The sequence below is a fragment of the Oryctolagus cuniculus genome, chromosome 12, assembly GCF_051225735.1.
Source record: "Oryctolagus cuniculus isolate XC-2025 breed Fujian yellow rabbit chromosome 12, ASM5122573v1, whole genome shotgun sequence".
Taxonomy (NCBI): Eukaryota; Metazoa; Chordata; class Mammalia; order Lagomorpha; family Leporidae; genus Oryctolagus; species Oryctolagus cuniculus.
In genome coordinates, this window is record NC_142878.1 from 97,725,685 (window position 1) to 97,740,907 (window position 15,223).

The 15,223-nt window shown below is 46.6% G+C and overlaps 1 protein-coding gene and 1 long non-coding RNA gene across 19 annotated transcripts in view; one reads left to right on the top strand and one right to left on the bottom strand.

Annotated features, from left to right (window-relative positions):
• The window catches only part of LOC127482730 (monoacylglycerol lipase ABHD2), a 290,474-nt gene that overhangs the window by 205,961 nt on the left and 69,290 nt on the right, over positions 1 to 15,223 (bottom strand). For 5 of the 17 annotated variants that reach the window (XR_016218319.1, XR_016218326.1, XR_016218323.1 and 2 more), the window contains exon 1: positions 352 to 505. The exons of 11 other annotated variants lie outside the window; for them this stretch is intronic. The gene's annotated coding sequence lies outside the window, so the exon portion shown is untranslated. Of the gene's footprint in view, positions 1 to 351; positions 507 to 15,223 lie in introns of those variants that run through there. One more of the 17 variants, XR_016218316.1, reaches the window with a different exon arrangement.
• On the top strand, positions 798 to 10,377 carry LOC138844726 (uncharacterized). Of its 2 annotated transcripts, none has more exons than XR_011380991.2 (4): positions 798 to 972; positions 1,711 to 1,859; positions 1,976 to 2,088; positions 2,601 to 10,377. It is a non-coding gene; the product is annotated as an uncharacterized LOC138844726 (long non-coding RNA). The 2 variants fall into 2 exon arrangements; XR_011380992.2 differs by having other exon boundaries at positions 822 to 972; positions 2,456 to 10,377.

A 15,223-nucleotide genomic window follows, 5' to 3' on the forward strand; every position in this document is an offset into this window, starting at 1 on the left:
AGACCCCTCCCCAGGCCCCAGAGGCCCCAGCGGGGCGCATCCACCGGCGGACAGTACCAGGAGGCCGCGGCGGCGGTTGTCCAAACCTCTTCCCCGGGGCGGGAGGGGACAAAGGGCTCCCGAGAAGGCGGACCCCACTGAGGTGTCGGCTGCCCCTGCCACTATCAAGCCGGCCCTGGGGAACCCCGCGGCGCCAGGTGACAGGCCCCCGAGAATCCCCAAGGATCCGGGGCTCTCAGGCTGCGGCGCGGTGGGCCGAGCCACGCCGGGGACCGCGGGGCTCAAGGGCTTGGCCTGGCGGATCTAAGGCGCGATCCCCGCTCCGCGTAGCTCGCTCGGTCGCGGCTTTACCTGTGCGTGGTTGACCACAGCGGCCCAGCTCGCTCCTACTCAGCTTCCTGTAGCTCCGCGGCTGCCGGCTGCGCTCATGGAAATGCAGCCGGAACCCCTGGCCAGAGCAGCTCCCGCCGCTACCGGCCCCGCCCAGGCAACTGCCGCCACGCCCCTGACGACCGCCTCTACCACGCCCCCAACCGCGAAAACCTGCCTATTCATTGGGCATCCCAGCCGCTACTCTACTCGCCTTGTGCACTTAGTGCAATCGGGGGGCAGTTCATTGGTCAAAAGAGCTGCTTCTCAGAGTAGAGCCGGGACCCTTAAGCGGAGAGCTCCCCCACAATTGGTTGCTTTTGTCGTCCTCGGCCCGTAGGCCAACACGCTATTGGATAACGCCCGCCCGGAGGGGATGAGGGGGCGGGGAAAAGGGAGGAGGGCCAGAAGATGGGTTGTGTTGGATGTGGATGGGGGCGGGGTGGGCGGCAGGGGCAATTATGACCGCAGGCTGGTTTAGGGGTTGGGTAAGGTCAGGTGTCCTCTGGGGTTGGGAGGAGGAAGGTCGGCTGGTGGCCCAGCTGCGGGGTTCTGGTGGGTCCAGGCCGATGGAGTGGCTCACCTGTGTAGGCCAGGACGCAGGTAGCAAATTTGGGGATCATGCCCTGGGAGAGGACCAGGGTGGGGAGGAGCCGGGGTTAGTGAGTCACCAGGAGGAAATGAAAGGGTGTGGAGGTAGAGGCTGGCCCATTCCAGCTGGGGAAGAGGGATGGGGCCGGGCTGGACACATGTGGACCTCAGTTACTGTCCCGCTGTTATTTCAGTCCTTAACTAACCTTCACCCCGTTGGTGGCCACCTGGAAGTATGTAGTTTTGGAATCAGGGCTAGAACTGAGGCTTGGGACTGGTTGTGTGGCCTTGAACAAGTCGCTTAACCTTTCTGCATGCATTTTCATTTCTTTCTTTTGCAACTGGGGTAATCTAGTAGTTCCTGATGATTAAATGGGGCTGTTAAACATTAACAGTGCCTAGCATTTCGTAGGCATTCAATCAAGACTGATTGTTCATTCACTCACCCATCTTTCCATGGAATCAGGCCCAGTTCTAAAATTCTGAGCCTGCAATTGCTTTTGCAATGGCACGTGCATTTCCAAGAATAGAATTCTTGAGTGACATGAAATACAACCCTGTGAGGCAGACAGGGCCGCACTGCCAAGGCACAGTAGGGCTGGGAGCCGGAGAGCTGGGAGATCCAGCCACAGATGGGAAGTAGCATCTGTAGCTAAGTTAAAATTTTTTTCCAACACAATTCTGGGTTGTGTCAAGGAAAAATAGCTTGTCCCGAATTTCATGAAAATGACCAAATAACATCCTTTGAAGGCTGATCAGCACTGGATCAGAACCGCTACATGAAACCTGAGAAACTCCTAAAACCCATTCCCCAGAATGGATATCGCAGAGTATGCTCAGACAGAGCCACTCAGGCCTGCATTCCGCATCAAAGAACACATGAAAGAACACAGATCGGAGTGAGTGAGGGGAAAGAATTCCTTGCCACTGCTGTGCTACATTTGTCATGTAATAATAATAATTTTTAAAAAGCTTCATTTCAGCTTTTATTTCTCTGTATCTTTTTTCATCTTAGGAAAGAAAAACCCCAACTTTGGTAACAGGATTCCAGTGAGGAATTCCGGTCGTTCTGATGCTTTGTATGAAACACTTTGAACTTTCAGAAAAGAGCTTTAGATTTGTTGGCAGGTAAGTATGTGAGGTAATGCATATTTTAACTAGCTTGAATTTAACCATTCCACAATGTGTGTATGTGTATATATACCAGAACTTGTGTATATCATAGCTATATACAATTTTACTTAAAGTAAATAATTATTAACATTTTACAAATAGATTGGATGCCAATGAGGGATGTGTGTGTGTGTTTGTGTGTGTGCGCCCATGTGCACAGGCACCTGTGTGAATACATATGGTTCTGATCCACAATTTTATGCTCCTTGTCTTTAAATAAAGCTACTTGGTGCCCATACACATATCCGTATGCAACAGGCCCAGCCCCATAAAGGTTTGCTTCTGTATCTATTTGCTCAGGGAGATTGAAATATCTTTCTAGACCCTGAAAAGCATGAAATGGCTTCTGAGACTTGGGATGCTTTTGCCAGCTTGATTCAGAGCCACAGAAAACAGCTGTTGGGAATAAGTTACAGATGGGTTCATCGTTGTGCAAATAGAGTTCCCCTCCCCTCTCCGGAACATAGGACCAGCCAAGAGCTCCAGAAAAGGACGTCTGTCCAGTGCAGGAGTCCGAGAGCACAGCTGTGTCACAGAGGCTTGAGAAGAGGTGCAGACTGAGCCCAGGCACAGGAGGAAGAGTGCGAGCACACGTGCGTCTTGGAAGCTCTGGCTGACTTCGAGAAGGACCGATTACCATTTTCCAGCACACAGAATGCTTTCTTATTTGTGTCTGATTTCTGTTTCTTCCCTTCTGCTCTGGCTCTTGCCAGATATTTAATAATGTGATTTTCTATTTAATCACATTTTCTCACTCTACAGAGCACTTCCGTGGGAGGTCATTTAGGAGATGGAATGGACTTATTTTTGCCTTCAATTTTAGTAGCTTGTTGGAACGGAGTATTTGATAAGCCTTGGCCTGGGTTAACTAGGTGTTGGGATATGACCATAAAGGGCATTTCTGAAAGTGTGAGAGTGCTTTGTTACAAAGACCGGAGAAGGCAGGCACCTTACCCACATTCTAGGTTGGCTAAAGCTCCAGGACCACACGAAGGTAGGACTGGATTCAACTCAATGGGGGCCTCCCATCAGGGATTCGTGAGAAAAGTCCTCAAGGTCCTCCGGGAGACAGCAGGGCGCAGTGGGCAGGCAGATGGGGGCTCTGTTTATTCTCTTCGGGCAAAACCAGCCATTCGTCGAGTACGTCAGCTTATTCGGTATCAGTTTATTCTCCATCCTCAGGAGATGGCTGGGAGCAACCAGCTCTGGAAGCTCTGCTGTGGAGGCCTGAATGCTGGCTGTGCCCTCAGTAGCCTTGTGACTTTGGGGAAGTATGGCACCTTTCTGTGCAGTACTTTCTTCTGTAAAATGCAGTTTGCAGTGATGTGCTTCCCTCCAGGGGTCCTGTGAGTAGCAGATGAGTTCACGGATATAAAATGCATCAAAGCGTGCTTGGCCCATGCTTTTAGTAAATGTTTGCCATAGTCCTTATAGGAGTCCATTTAAGACCCTTCCTAAGGTGCTAACTCATTTTCCAGGTTCTGTCTTTCAGAAGTGGTGAGTGTATCTAAAGGGCATGATTTTTAGAGCAGCTTTAGGTTGACACAAAACTGAGCAGAAAGTACAGAGCTCCAGCACACGTAAGATTTTTTTGTCACTAGCAAAATGTACCCGCTGGTGAGAGACACTTTCCTTTGGGACTGTTCTCGCAGGAGGAGGGTTCAGAGGACTGAGCTAAGCTACATAATCAACAAACCACTGTGCGGGACACGGGAATGGATGAGGCTGAGAGGATAATACACGAAGTTGCAGCCTGTTTGAGAATTTTCCCTGAAGGCCTGGCTGTGGTACAGACTGAGGACTCCAGTGTGGCCCTCTGCTGCCAAACCCACTGCCGCTCGTGTGCAGCCCAGGTGGAGGATGCAAACGCCCTGTGCCCAGGCCTTCTGTCCAGCTTCTTATGAATGATGTGTCTGGAACTTCCAAGTCTCAGCATGCAGTAGTATATTGTTCCGTGAGGACAAACTGTGACGAAATTCAAGGATTTGGCTCATTTTATTGTTGGAAAAGCTTCCTGCTGGCCAGTCAAAATGGTGATAAGTCACTTTGTCTATGATTTGGGCTGCTTCCTTAAGTCTGTACGTGAGCTTGTCTATAATAAAATCATGGGATAGACAATCCTGGCTTATTCCTGTTGCCCTGGAAAAACTTTAATGGTGCCCTCACTTTAGGGTGACTCTCAGATGATATCAATTTGGATAATAAATGTTAGAATAATCCTTAAATATACAGAGAATCTAGCACAGAAAATGCTTCTCTCTCTCTCTCTCTCTCTCTCTCACACACACACACACACACACTCACTGTGGAAAGGTGTTCCAGTATTATCGTAAGATACATGCAGAGTATCAGACACTTGGCTAGCTGAAGATGACCTCTTAGTCACTGTGCATTTCTCTTCTTGACATCAACCTTAATAACAGCAATCAAAATTGAATTCTTCATGCTGTCAATTCCAAAGGAGTCAAAAATTGTGTGTTAAATAAATGCATCCCAACCCTGTCCTGTGCGATTTCATGGTATTGGGCTACTGAAAGCTCTTTATATCCTTCCAGACACTCCATAGAGCTTTACCATATATTTAAGTTAATTGACAAGATGATAAACATTTTTACTAAGTAAGATTTTTACTAAGTTCTAGAGAGAGGGAAGCACAGGGCAAAGTCCCATCTGCACATGGGTTGGAATATAGGACAAAGGATACCTGAGGAGATGAGTCAAAAGACTAAGCAATGAGCAACAGAGTACAATCAATGTCATAAATAATTATTCAGAGGAGGGAGCAAGATGTTCTGACTCAAAGTCTTGGAGATTTGACCTGGCCTCATTGTACAACAGAGCTGAGCGGGAGTATGTGGGAGGGGAAGGACTGGCATTCCAGGTGGGGAGGACGCCAGAAACAGAAGTGCTTTGGTGGAAGGACGCACGATAGTTTATAGACTGCAGAGTGTAGATGGAGAATCGGTAGAAGAGAAGATGAACAGGTGGAGGGGAGCAGTTAACAGCTTCGCCTGTGCCGTGCGATCCGGATCATCCAGGACACAACAGCATCCCAAACTCCAGGTGTCCACATACTGCCTTCTGTCTCTGTGCTCTCTGCTGTATTATGTATGAAAAATGCCATCAAATTAACTCATTTAAAAATAAATACCTTCTCAGTCCCTCTTTAAACCAGTGGTTCCTATCCTGGGGCAATTTTGACCATGTCTGAAAACATTTTTGGTTGTCACACCTGGAGAGGTGCTGCTGGTCTCTGGTGTGCAGAGGCTGGAGACGCTGCCAAGCATCCTACTGTGCACAGCGCAGCCCCTCACATTGTTGTCTTTTGGCCTCAAGGCCAGTGATATTCAAGTTGAGAAACCCTGTGAGCTGAGGCAGTACCTGTGACATTGATGGCTTGAGATGCTCGTTATCATTACTCTAATAAGATTAAAATCGTTTCATAATTATTAAATTTCAATAAGTTCTTGCATGTGCTACCCTAAAATCATCTCATGGACCATCCACAATATAAACAAGGCACTTAAAAATTAAATTTGATTCAAATGGATGTTTGTATCCCACTGTTCATAGTTGCGTTATTCACAGTAGCCGAAGGGTGGAAACAAACCAAATGTCCAATAATGGGTGAACAGATAAACAAAATGTGGTCTCTACACACAGTAGAATATTACACACCCTTAAAAAGAATGAAAATTCTGTCATGTTCTATGACAGAGATGAACCTGAAGATATGCAATCACAGGAGGAAAAATGCCATATGATTATACTCATATAAGGCATATAAAATAGTCAATTTTTTTTTTTTGACAGGCAGAGTGGACAGTGAGAGAGAGAGACAGAGAGAAAGGTCTTCCTTTGCCGTTGGTTCACCCTCCAATGGCCGCCGTGGCTGGTGCGCTGCGGCTGGTGCACTGCGCTGATCCGAAGGCAGGAGCCAGGTACTTATCCTGGTCTCCCATGGGGTGCAGGGCCCAAGGACTTGGGCCATCCTCCACTGCACTCCCTGGCCATAGCAGAGAGCTGGCCTGGAAGAGGGGCAACCGGGACAGAATCCGGTGCCCCGACCGGGACTAGAACCCGGTGTGCCGGCGCTGCATGGTGGAGGATTAGCCTATTGAGCCACGGCGCCCGCCCTAAAATAGTCAAATTTAGAGTTGGTAGAATGGTGGCTATAGGGCTGGACTAGGGGAGGTGGGAATGGGGAACTGGTGTTTACTGGGTATAGAGACTCAGTTTTGGGAGATGAAAACATTCTAGAGCTGGACGGATAGTGCTAATGGTTGCACAACAAAGTGAGTAACTTAGTCACACTTAACTCTATTTGCAGATGGCCAAGTGTGAATTTTGTGTATATTTTAAACATAATTTAAAAGTTTTTTTTTCCAAGAAGAGTTTATCAAGATCACTTGTGGTATATCCTCATCTGCTTTGGGAAACACAAGGCCTGCCTCATAGTAGATGATCAGTAATGTTTATTGAATAAAATTGAAAGGAATTAGATTTATATTTTCTAATCCATAAAATGCAATTGAATAACATGTACTTTATTTATTTATTTACCTACCTACATGCTTACTTATATTTGAGAGAGAGAGCATGAGCTATTGACCATTGGTTAATTCTCCAAATGCCTGCAATACTCAGAGCTGAGCCAGGCTGAAGCCAGAAGCCAGGAGTTCAATCCAGGTCTCCCACATGGGTGGAGGGACTCATGCACTTCAGCCATCCCCTGCTGCCTCCCAGGGGGTAGAGTAGCAGGAAGCTGGAATTGAGAACAGAGCCAGGACTCAAACCAGGCACTCAAACACAGGACACAGGTGTCCCAACTGGCATCTTACCCACTATGCCAAATGCGTGCTCCAAGAACGTGTACTTTATTATTTTTTCCTTTAAGGTTTGTTTATTTATTTGAAAGGTGGAATTACAGAGATAGGGAGAGACAGAGAGATCTTCCATCTGCTGTTTCACTCTCCAAATGATCGCAATGGCTGGGCCTGGGCCAGGCCGAAACCAGGAGCATGGAACTCCATCCAGGTTTCCTGTGTAGGTGCAGGGGCCCAAGTACTTGGGCCAATTTATACTGCTTCCCAGGTGCTTTATCAGGGAGCTGGATTAGAACTGGAGCATCTGGGACTCAAACCAGCACCCATACGGATGCTGGCATCACAGGTGCTGGCTTAACCTTCTGTGCCACAATGCCAGTCCCAGAATGTGTACTGTAGATGAAAAGATTTATCTGAATTTAAATCTAGGCTTTGGAGGCTGGTGATGTGGCAGAGTGGATAAAACCACCACCTGCAGTGCTGGCATCCCATATAGGTGCTGGTTCGAGTCTTGGCTGTTCCACTTCTGATCTAGCTCTCTGCTATGGCCTGGGAAAGCAGTAGAAGATTGTCCAAATGCTTGGGACCCTGAACCCATGTGGGAGACCCAGAAGAAGCTCCAGGCTCCTGACTTCGGACCGGCCCAGCTCCAGCCATTTCTGCCATCTGGGGAGTGAACCAGCGGATGGAAGACCTCTCTCTCTCTCTCTCTCTCTCTCTGCCTCTTCCTCTGCCTTTCAAATAAATAAATAAATAAGTGTTAAAAAAATAAATCTAGGCTATGGAATTTTTTAGCTGTGCTCTCTTGGACAAGTGACTTAAGCTTTCTGCATTTTATCATCCATAATAGAGAGAAAATAACACTCATTTCTTTCTGCTGAAGAACAAAGTAGTGCAGGTAAATACTTCATACACCGTCCACTCTATAGTAAGAGCTCTGTAAAAGACAGCTATTGTTGTTGGTTAATTTTAACAGTTTTATTGAGATGTGATTCATTTAGCATACAATACACCCACTGAATGTACAATTCCATGGTTTCTAGTACACTCACAAGGTGTGCTGCCATCAGAATTTTAGCTGAAAGAGAAACTCTGTACTCACTGGCAGTTGCTCCTATTTTCCCTTGAAAACCCCCACTGCTTCCCCAGCTCTAGCCGACTGCTAATCTGTTTCTTAGAGACTTGCTATTCTGAATCATGTAAATGGCATTATCCCCTTCGTGCTCCTCATTGCTGCCTTCTTTCACTGGACGTGTTTTTGAGGTTCAGCCACACAGGGGCATGCATTATGACTTCATTCCTTTTTACTATTGACTTATGGGAGCTCTTTATATGTGCTACACACAAGTTCCCTTCTCAGATATTGATTTATAAGCATTTTCTTCTCTTTTTATATCCATAACAATGCTCTTTGAAGCCCAAAAGGTTTTAATTTTGATGAAGTGCAGTTTATTTACTTTTGCCAGTACTCTTGCTGTCGTACCTAATAAGTCTTTGCCTAATTCAAGATCGTGGAGATTTAGTCCTTCAAAGAGTTTAGTTTTTGCTCTTACATTTAGTTTTTTTTTTTTTTTTTTTTTTTTTTTTTTTTTTTTTTGACAGGCAGAGTGGACAGTGAGAGAGAGAGACAGAGAGAAAGGTCTTCCTTTGCCGTTGGTTCACCCTCCAATGGCCGCCGCGGCCGGCGCGCTGCGGCCGGCGCACCGCGCTGATCCGATGGCAGGAGCCAGGAGCCAGGAGGTGCTTTTCCTGGTCTCCCATGGGGTGCAGGGCCCAAGCACCTGGGCCATCCTCCACTGCACTCCCTGGCCACAGCAGAGGGCTGGCCTGGAAGAGGGGCAACCGGGACAGAATCCGGCGCCCCAACCGGGACTAGAACCCGGTGTGCCAGCGCCGCTAGGCGGAGGATTAGCCTAGTGAGCCGCGGCGCCGGCCTACATTTAGTTTTATAACCCATTTTGAGTTAACTTTTGCATGTGGATATCAAGTTATCATAGCACCATTTGTTGCAAAACTGATTCTGTCTCCATTCAACAGCAGCCTTGTCAAAAATCGATTGACATAGATTTCTGGGTTTCTTTCTTAGTTCTAGTCCATTGAACCACATGTATACATGTGTAAGTATTATTCTGTCTTGATTTCTTCATTAATTTTTTTAAGATTTATTTTATTTATTTGAGATGCAGAATTATATATAGAGAGAGTTCTTCCATCTGCTGGCCCACTCCCCAAATGGCCTCGATGGCCACAGCTGAGCCAGGCTGAAGCCAGGAGCTTCACCTGGGTCTCTCATGTGGGTACGGGGGCCCAAGCACTTGGGCCATCTTCTGCTGCTTTCCCAGGCGAATCAGCAGAGAGAGCTGGATCAGAAGTGGAGCAGCCGGGACTTGAAAACTGGCATCCATGAGGGATGCTGCTGTTGCAGGTGGAGGCTTAAAGTGCTATGCCTGTGTCTTAATTACTGTAGTTCTTTAATCATTTTTGAAATTGAGATTGTGAATCCTCCAGTTAGGTTCTTTTTCAAGATTTTTTTGGCCATTCTGGGTGCTCTAAAGAATTTTTCATTTCGGTGATTGTACTTTTTGATTCCAAAATTTCTGTTAGCATTTATTAATAATTTTTATTTTTTGATGATATTCTCTTCTCAATGAGACATTGTCATCATATCCTCCTTTACTTCTCCAAGCGGGATTTCTTTAGTTCCTGAAACATATTTAGCACAATTGCTTTGAAGTCTCTCGGCTGAATCTGGCATATGAGCACTCCCAAAGTTTCTGATGCCTGATTTTTTTTCTTGTGTGTAGGTCACACAGTCCTATTTCTTTTCATGTGTCATATTTTTTTTTTGTTTAAAACTGGGTATTTCAGGTAGTATATTATGGCAACTTTGAACATTGATTCCTTCCTCTTCTGGGGCTTGTTACTATTGTATTTGCACAGTGACTTGGCTAGATGATTCTAGTGAAATTTATTCCCCCCCTCAGCATCTTACAGATTCAGCCTTGCGTGCAGTCACCCTGGGATGGCAGTCTTAAAAGGGCTGTCGCCCTCCATTTACCTGATCTCTCTATGAAGATATCAGCCTGCTGTGGTATCACATCCAGCTGTTAGCTTCCATTAATTGCTCCCTGATTGTTCTATTGAGTCTGACAGTGCCCCGGGGCATACATTTTTCCAGTCTTGTTCTGCTAAAATTGCGTCCCTTTTCAGGGATATTCTATTAGGTCAGTCTCAGAGGCTTATTCCAACCCTAAGAAGGCTCTTCTTAGCTGACTCTTTCTCTCTGGTTCTCTCTGCTTTGCTTCAAACTGGTTTGGAGTTCAGCTTATTGCTCTGATGTAGCTCTCAAGCTCCTTTTAATTGCTTACTAACAAAATCTCCATTGTTATTTAGAGTACATTTATACTTGATTTTAACCATCTCTTGGCTCCCATTGCATTCCAAATCCTTAGGGAGAATTTTGGAGCTGTCTGTTCTTATGGTTGGCTTTTTCTTCTGCCACAATCATCTATACCACTGCTCTGGGTAGTGACAGTGGCTCTATCTCAGAGAGACAATCCTGATATTAGGAGCAAGGTCAGTAGTCTCTGGTCTTCTTAGCTTACCCCTCTCAGTATAGAATTTCTGCCCTATAAGCAAGCTGGGCTTTGCCTGGCACACCTGAGCTGCAGTGGGGACTGTGTGTAGGAAGTGAGACTCAGTCCATCTTGTCTGGAGCACAGCTTTTGCAACACAGAGCTGCAGGGCAGGCTGGTAGCCTTTCCCTCCCAGGGAGATACAGTAGAGCTGAACTCACAGCTAGAGGAAGAGGTAGCCTGTGTGCTTGGCTTCACCTGCCTGGAATGGAGCTTCTAGCATGCTGAGCTGGGAGGGGAAGAAGGGAGTGATTTGTGGTTCATAAAAGGACTTAGTAGATTATCTGGAATTCAAGTTTGTTAGTTTGCTATAAGCTCTTAAGACAATTTCTAGAGGCTCTAAATTGTTGTGGTTTGATTTCTAAATGAGGTTCACCGATTGTGCTTCTTTCACGGGGGACAGGGTTCACAGAACGCCTCACGCCACAGCTACAGAAGTCATATGCTCTATCATTATTTACCATGAAGCAGTATTTTAGTCTAGTTTGGGGGCAGTTTTCAGGGCAAATTAGAAGTAGGACAGGCTGGAGCCAGATAGAAGAGATCACAGGTGTAAAGTGGAACTAGACAGGAGAATAAAAATGAAAAGAAAGTGATGTGAGTCCTTAAAGATTCACGAGGACTTCCCTGCAGATTAAATATGGGGTCCAAAGGAGAGAGAAGAACCTGAAATGATTCGAAAGCAATTTTGAGGAAGAGAAAGGAAGGCTTGACTTAGCTCTATTAAAATTCTGGTGATACGGCCAGTGCCGCGGCTCACTAGGCTAATCCTCCGCCATGCGGCCTGGCACACCGGGTTCTAGCCCTGGTCAGGGAGCCGGATTCTGTCCTGGTTGCCCCTCTTCCAGGCCAGCTCTCTGCTGTGGCCCGCGAGTGCAGTGGAGGGTGGCCCAAGTGCTTGGGCCCTGCACCCGCATGGGAGACCAGGAGAAGCACCTGGCTCCTGCCTTCGGATCAGCGTGGTGCGCCAGCTGCGGCGGCCATTGGAGGGCAAACCAACAGCAAAAGGAAGACCTTTCTCTCTGTCTCTCTCTCTCACTGTCCACTCTGCCTGTCAAAAAAAAAAAAAAAAAAAAAGATTCTGGTGATACATATATTCAGAGAACTAGAAAGTGAGTAGGGAAGAGCCAAAATTTGCAGAGACATAGAAGTCATAAACCTTACGTAACTTTATAAGCTTGCACATCAGGAAGTGACCAACAACATAGATGGTGACAGGAGTCACTAGAACACATGAAAAGCAGAACTAGACTCACACACACACGCTGCAGAAAAGCAGTGGGCAAGCACTGCTGCAACATGGACTGGAATCTCAGGGGTAGGCCTGTGGCGGCAGCCCTTTTGTAGTTAGGCTGACTGTTACCATATGCTTGCAAGGAAACCACGGGCAGGGCACTCAGAGGCTGACAGTCCAAGAAGCACACTTGTAACTGTAATGGTTCCTCGGTTACAGTGATTTTTCTATGATCCAAGAGCTTTTCCCAGGTGGGTGATTTGCATCTCTGGGTCATGCTGGGGAACTGATATCGCCTTCGTCTTAGGGGACTCCACCAGATGCCACAGGGCCACTCTCCACAGGTTGTCCATATGCAAGCCAGAAGTCATGGGAGTAGATAAGAGGGAGAGAGAAAAGCATACCAGGCTACTTTGAACTTGGGAGAATTTAAACTTTTAGGAGGCAGCAGGAGGAAAAGAGTGAAGAAGAATGAAAAGTGGCCGGCGCCACGGCTCACTAGGCTAATCCTCCACCTGCGGTGCCAGTACTCTGGGTTCTAGTCCCAGTTGAGGTACCGGTTCTGTCCCGGGTGCTCCTCTTCCAGTCCAGCTCTCTGCTGTGGCCCGGGAAGGCAGTGGAGGATGGCCCAAGTGCTTGGGCCCTGCACGGGCATGGGAGACCGGGAGGAAGCACCTGGCTCCTGGCTTCAGATCGGCACAGCCTGCCGGCTGTAGCGGCCATTTGGGGGGTGAACCAACGGAAAGAAGACCTTTCACTCTGTCTCTCTCTCTCTCTCTCACTGTCTAACTCTGCCTCTCCACACACACACACACACACACACACACACACACAAAGATTGAGAAGTTACCACAAAAAGGTAGGATTAATGATGGCTAGTATTTATCAAACTCTTACTAAGAGCCAATTGCTGTTCTAAGGCTTGGTTTCCTATATTTTATCTTTATAATAAATCCACAGGGTGTGTATTGTTGTCTCCATTTCATAGATTAAGAAACTGAGGCTGGAGAAGTGAAGTGATGTGCTCAAGGACACAGGTGGTACACCGTCAGGCCAAAATTAAAACCTAGGCAACCATGAGCCTACTCATGTGCAGGGCAGCCTATGCACTTAATAAACTTAAAAGAAACTTAAGGGACAGCTCAACCTAATGAAATAAATGTATGGGTCTTATTAGCATCCTTATTAACCACTGACTGTGTTTTTGTTGATATTGAGCATTATTGATTTTCAGTCTATTAAATATATTCTGATTATGCTTTATGAAAAGTCCTTACTCCATAGATACATGCTGACATATGATAGCAAGCTGTTAGCTGAGGCCCTTTGCTCTCCAGCCTTCCCTCCTCCCCTTCCCCTCATACCCTCCACGTCAGCTGGTCACAGTATCAACGCCTGGGAGGTGCTGTGCTGTTTCTTCCTCCCACACCTTTGATTCCATCTGGAATATCAACCCACACACTTCTCCACCTGGAAAACTACTCATCCTGCTATAAGGTGACTCCGCCTGTAAAGCCTTTCCTTGTCTTCTTGTAGAGTTCATTCATTCATCCATCACAAGCTATTTATACGGAAGGTTCTGTGCTAATGTTGAATGCTGAGGACAAGAGCACTTACATCAGAGATCCTATCTCACTGACAGCATTGATTTGTTTATGTAATAGCTGCCTAACAGTCCTGCCTTGAGGCCACAGCTGGTGACTTATTCACCTTTATACCCCAGTGATAATGGGTGCTAATAGATGTTTGTTCAATTGAATTGAGGGATTATGATTCCTGAGAATAGATCTTGGGTTTGGCCAAACACCCTTGGCAGTCTGGGTGTCTGCTTGGTAAAGCTTAGGGTCTGGGGTGGAGGAAACAAGGCTTTTTCTCCTGGAGCTTAAGGGGAGCCCAGGAATTGGCACAGGTGTAGGCCACGTGTGTGGGAAATGTTACAAGTGAGAAAAGGCAAGAAACAGGATGGCTGCAAGATGGAATGATGGGGCGTTCAGAGTATTTTAAAAGACAGAGGAGGAGGAGCCAGTGGGAAACAGACTTCAGATGCTGGTCAGAGGAGGCAGTGATCCAGAAGAAAATGGCAAAGGCTGTGAGGTGCTTTTCTTTTTCTTTAGCTGGGCGGGTGTTGTACAGGCCAAGGGCACCTCGTCCTCCACGGTGGAGAGGAAGGATGGAAAAGCACAGGAGGAACAGCGGCCACTTGGGGTGCCTGCCTCACGCCAGATTCTTCCCATTTTCATTTTACTTAATCCTCAGAAAATCTTCATTTTCAGATAGGAAGACTGGCTCAAAGTATTTCAGTGGTTTGCCACCAGGCTACACATTAGGGTACCTGAGGAATTTGCTAAAACAGCTGACCTGGATCTTACTCTGTTTTTCTTAATTTGATCTGGAAAGATCATTGTGATCTGGATTAAGTTCTTCAGGGGATTCTAATGTAGAGAGTGGAGAACCAAAGTAAGGAATTCGCTGGGATGGAACTTAACTCAGCTCTACTGGTTCCAAAGCCCATATTCCTTCTCCTAGCACCATTGTTCTCTCAGTGTTGTCCTTAGAGTAGCAGCTTCAGAAATACTGAGGAACTTGACTAACAATGAAAGTGTAGATCTTACCTACTAAGTCTTCACCTCTGGGATAGGGCCCAGCAATTGGATTTCACAAGCCTTCCAGGTGTCTCATGCATTAGAACTACTGCCCTGAGGCCTTGCTTTGCAGTGTGATCCACAACTCTGTAGCATCAGCAGCATGATGTTAGAAATGCAAGACCTCAGGTGACACCCAGGCCTGCTGAATCGGGTTTGTTGTGGCAACACCCCCAAAAATGCGTCCCATGTGGATGAAGGTTTGAGCAGCACTGCCTTAGGCCGATAAGCAAATCAACAAATTGATTTTTTTTGTTTTGTTTTAACTAGTTTACTCAGGTATCCTACCCAAATTTCTAATTAACTAGGTCTCAGGACACACCAAGGTCCCTTTTTGAAAGTTTCCCGTAAATCTGATAATAGATTAATTGTGGGATCACTCCATTGCACACTGCTGCTCACTGTAGAGGAGGGAATTTTCTGAGTGGACTCCTTTGTTCTGGGTAACTCAGAAAGTGACTTCATCACAACTATTATAGAACTCCCCAAAACAGTTTGGGGAATTGTTATAGAAGCCCCAAAACTGGGCTGCTCACCATGCACAGCAAGCCAATTACTGACAGTGCCATGGAAGAAAGTTCATTTGCAACGAGCAGAGTAAGGAGTCAGGCAGCTGTGGCTCAATCTCGACTCTGGAGGGATTAGAGACAGTGAATCATAGTTTAAAGTAGGGGCTGAGCCATGCTTAATCAGCTTATGTGTGGACCTCTGGTTCGTCCACAGTATGTGTGGCCTCCCTTGATAGGTCAGTGA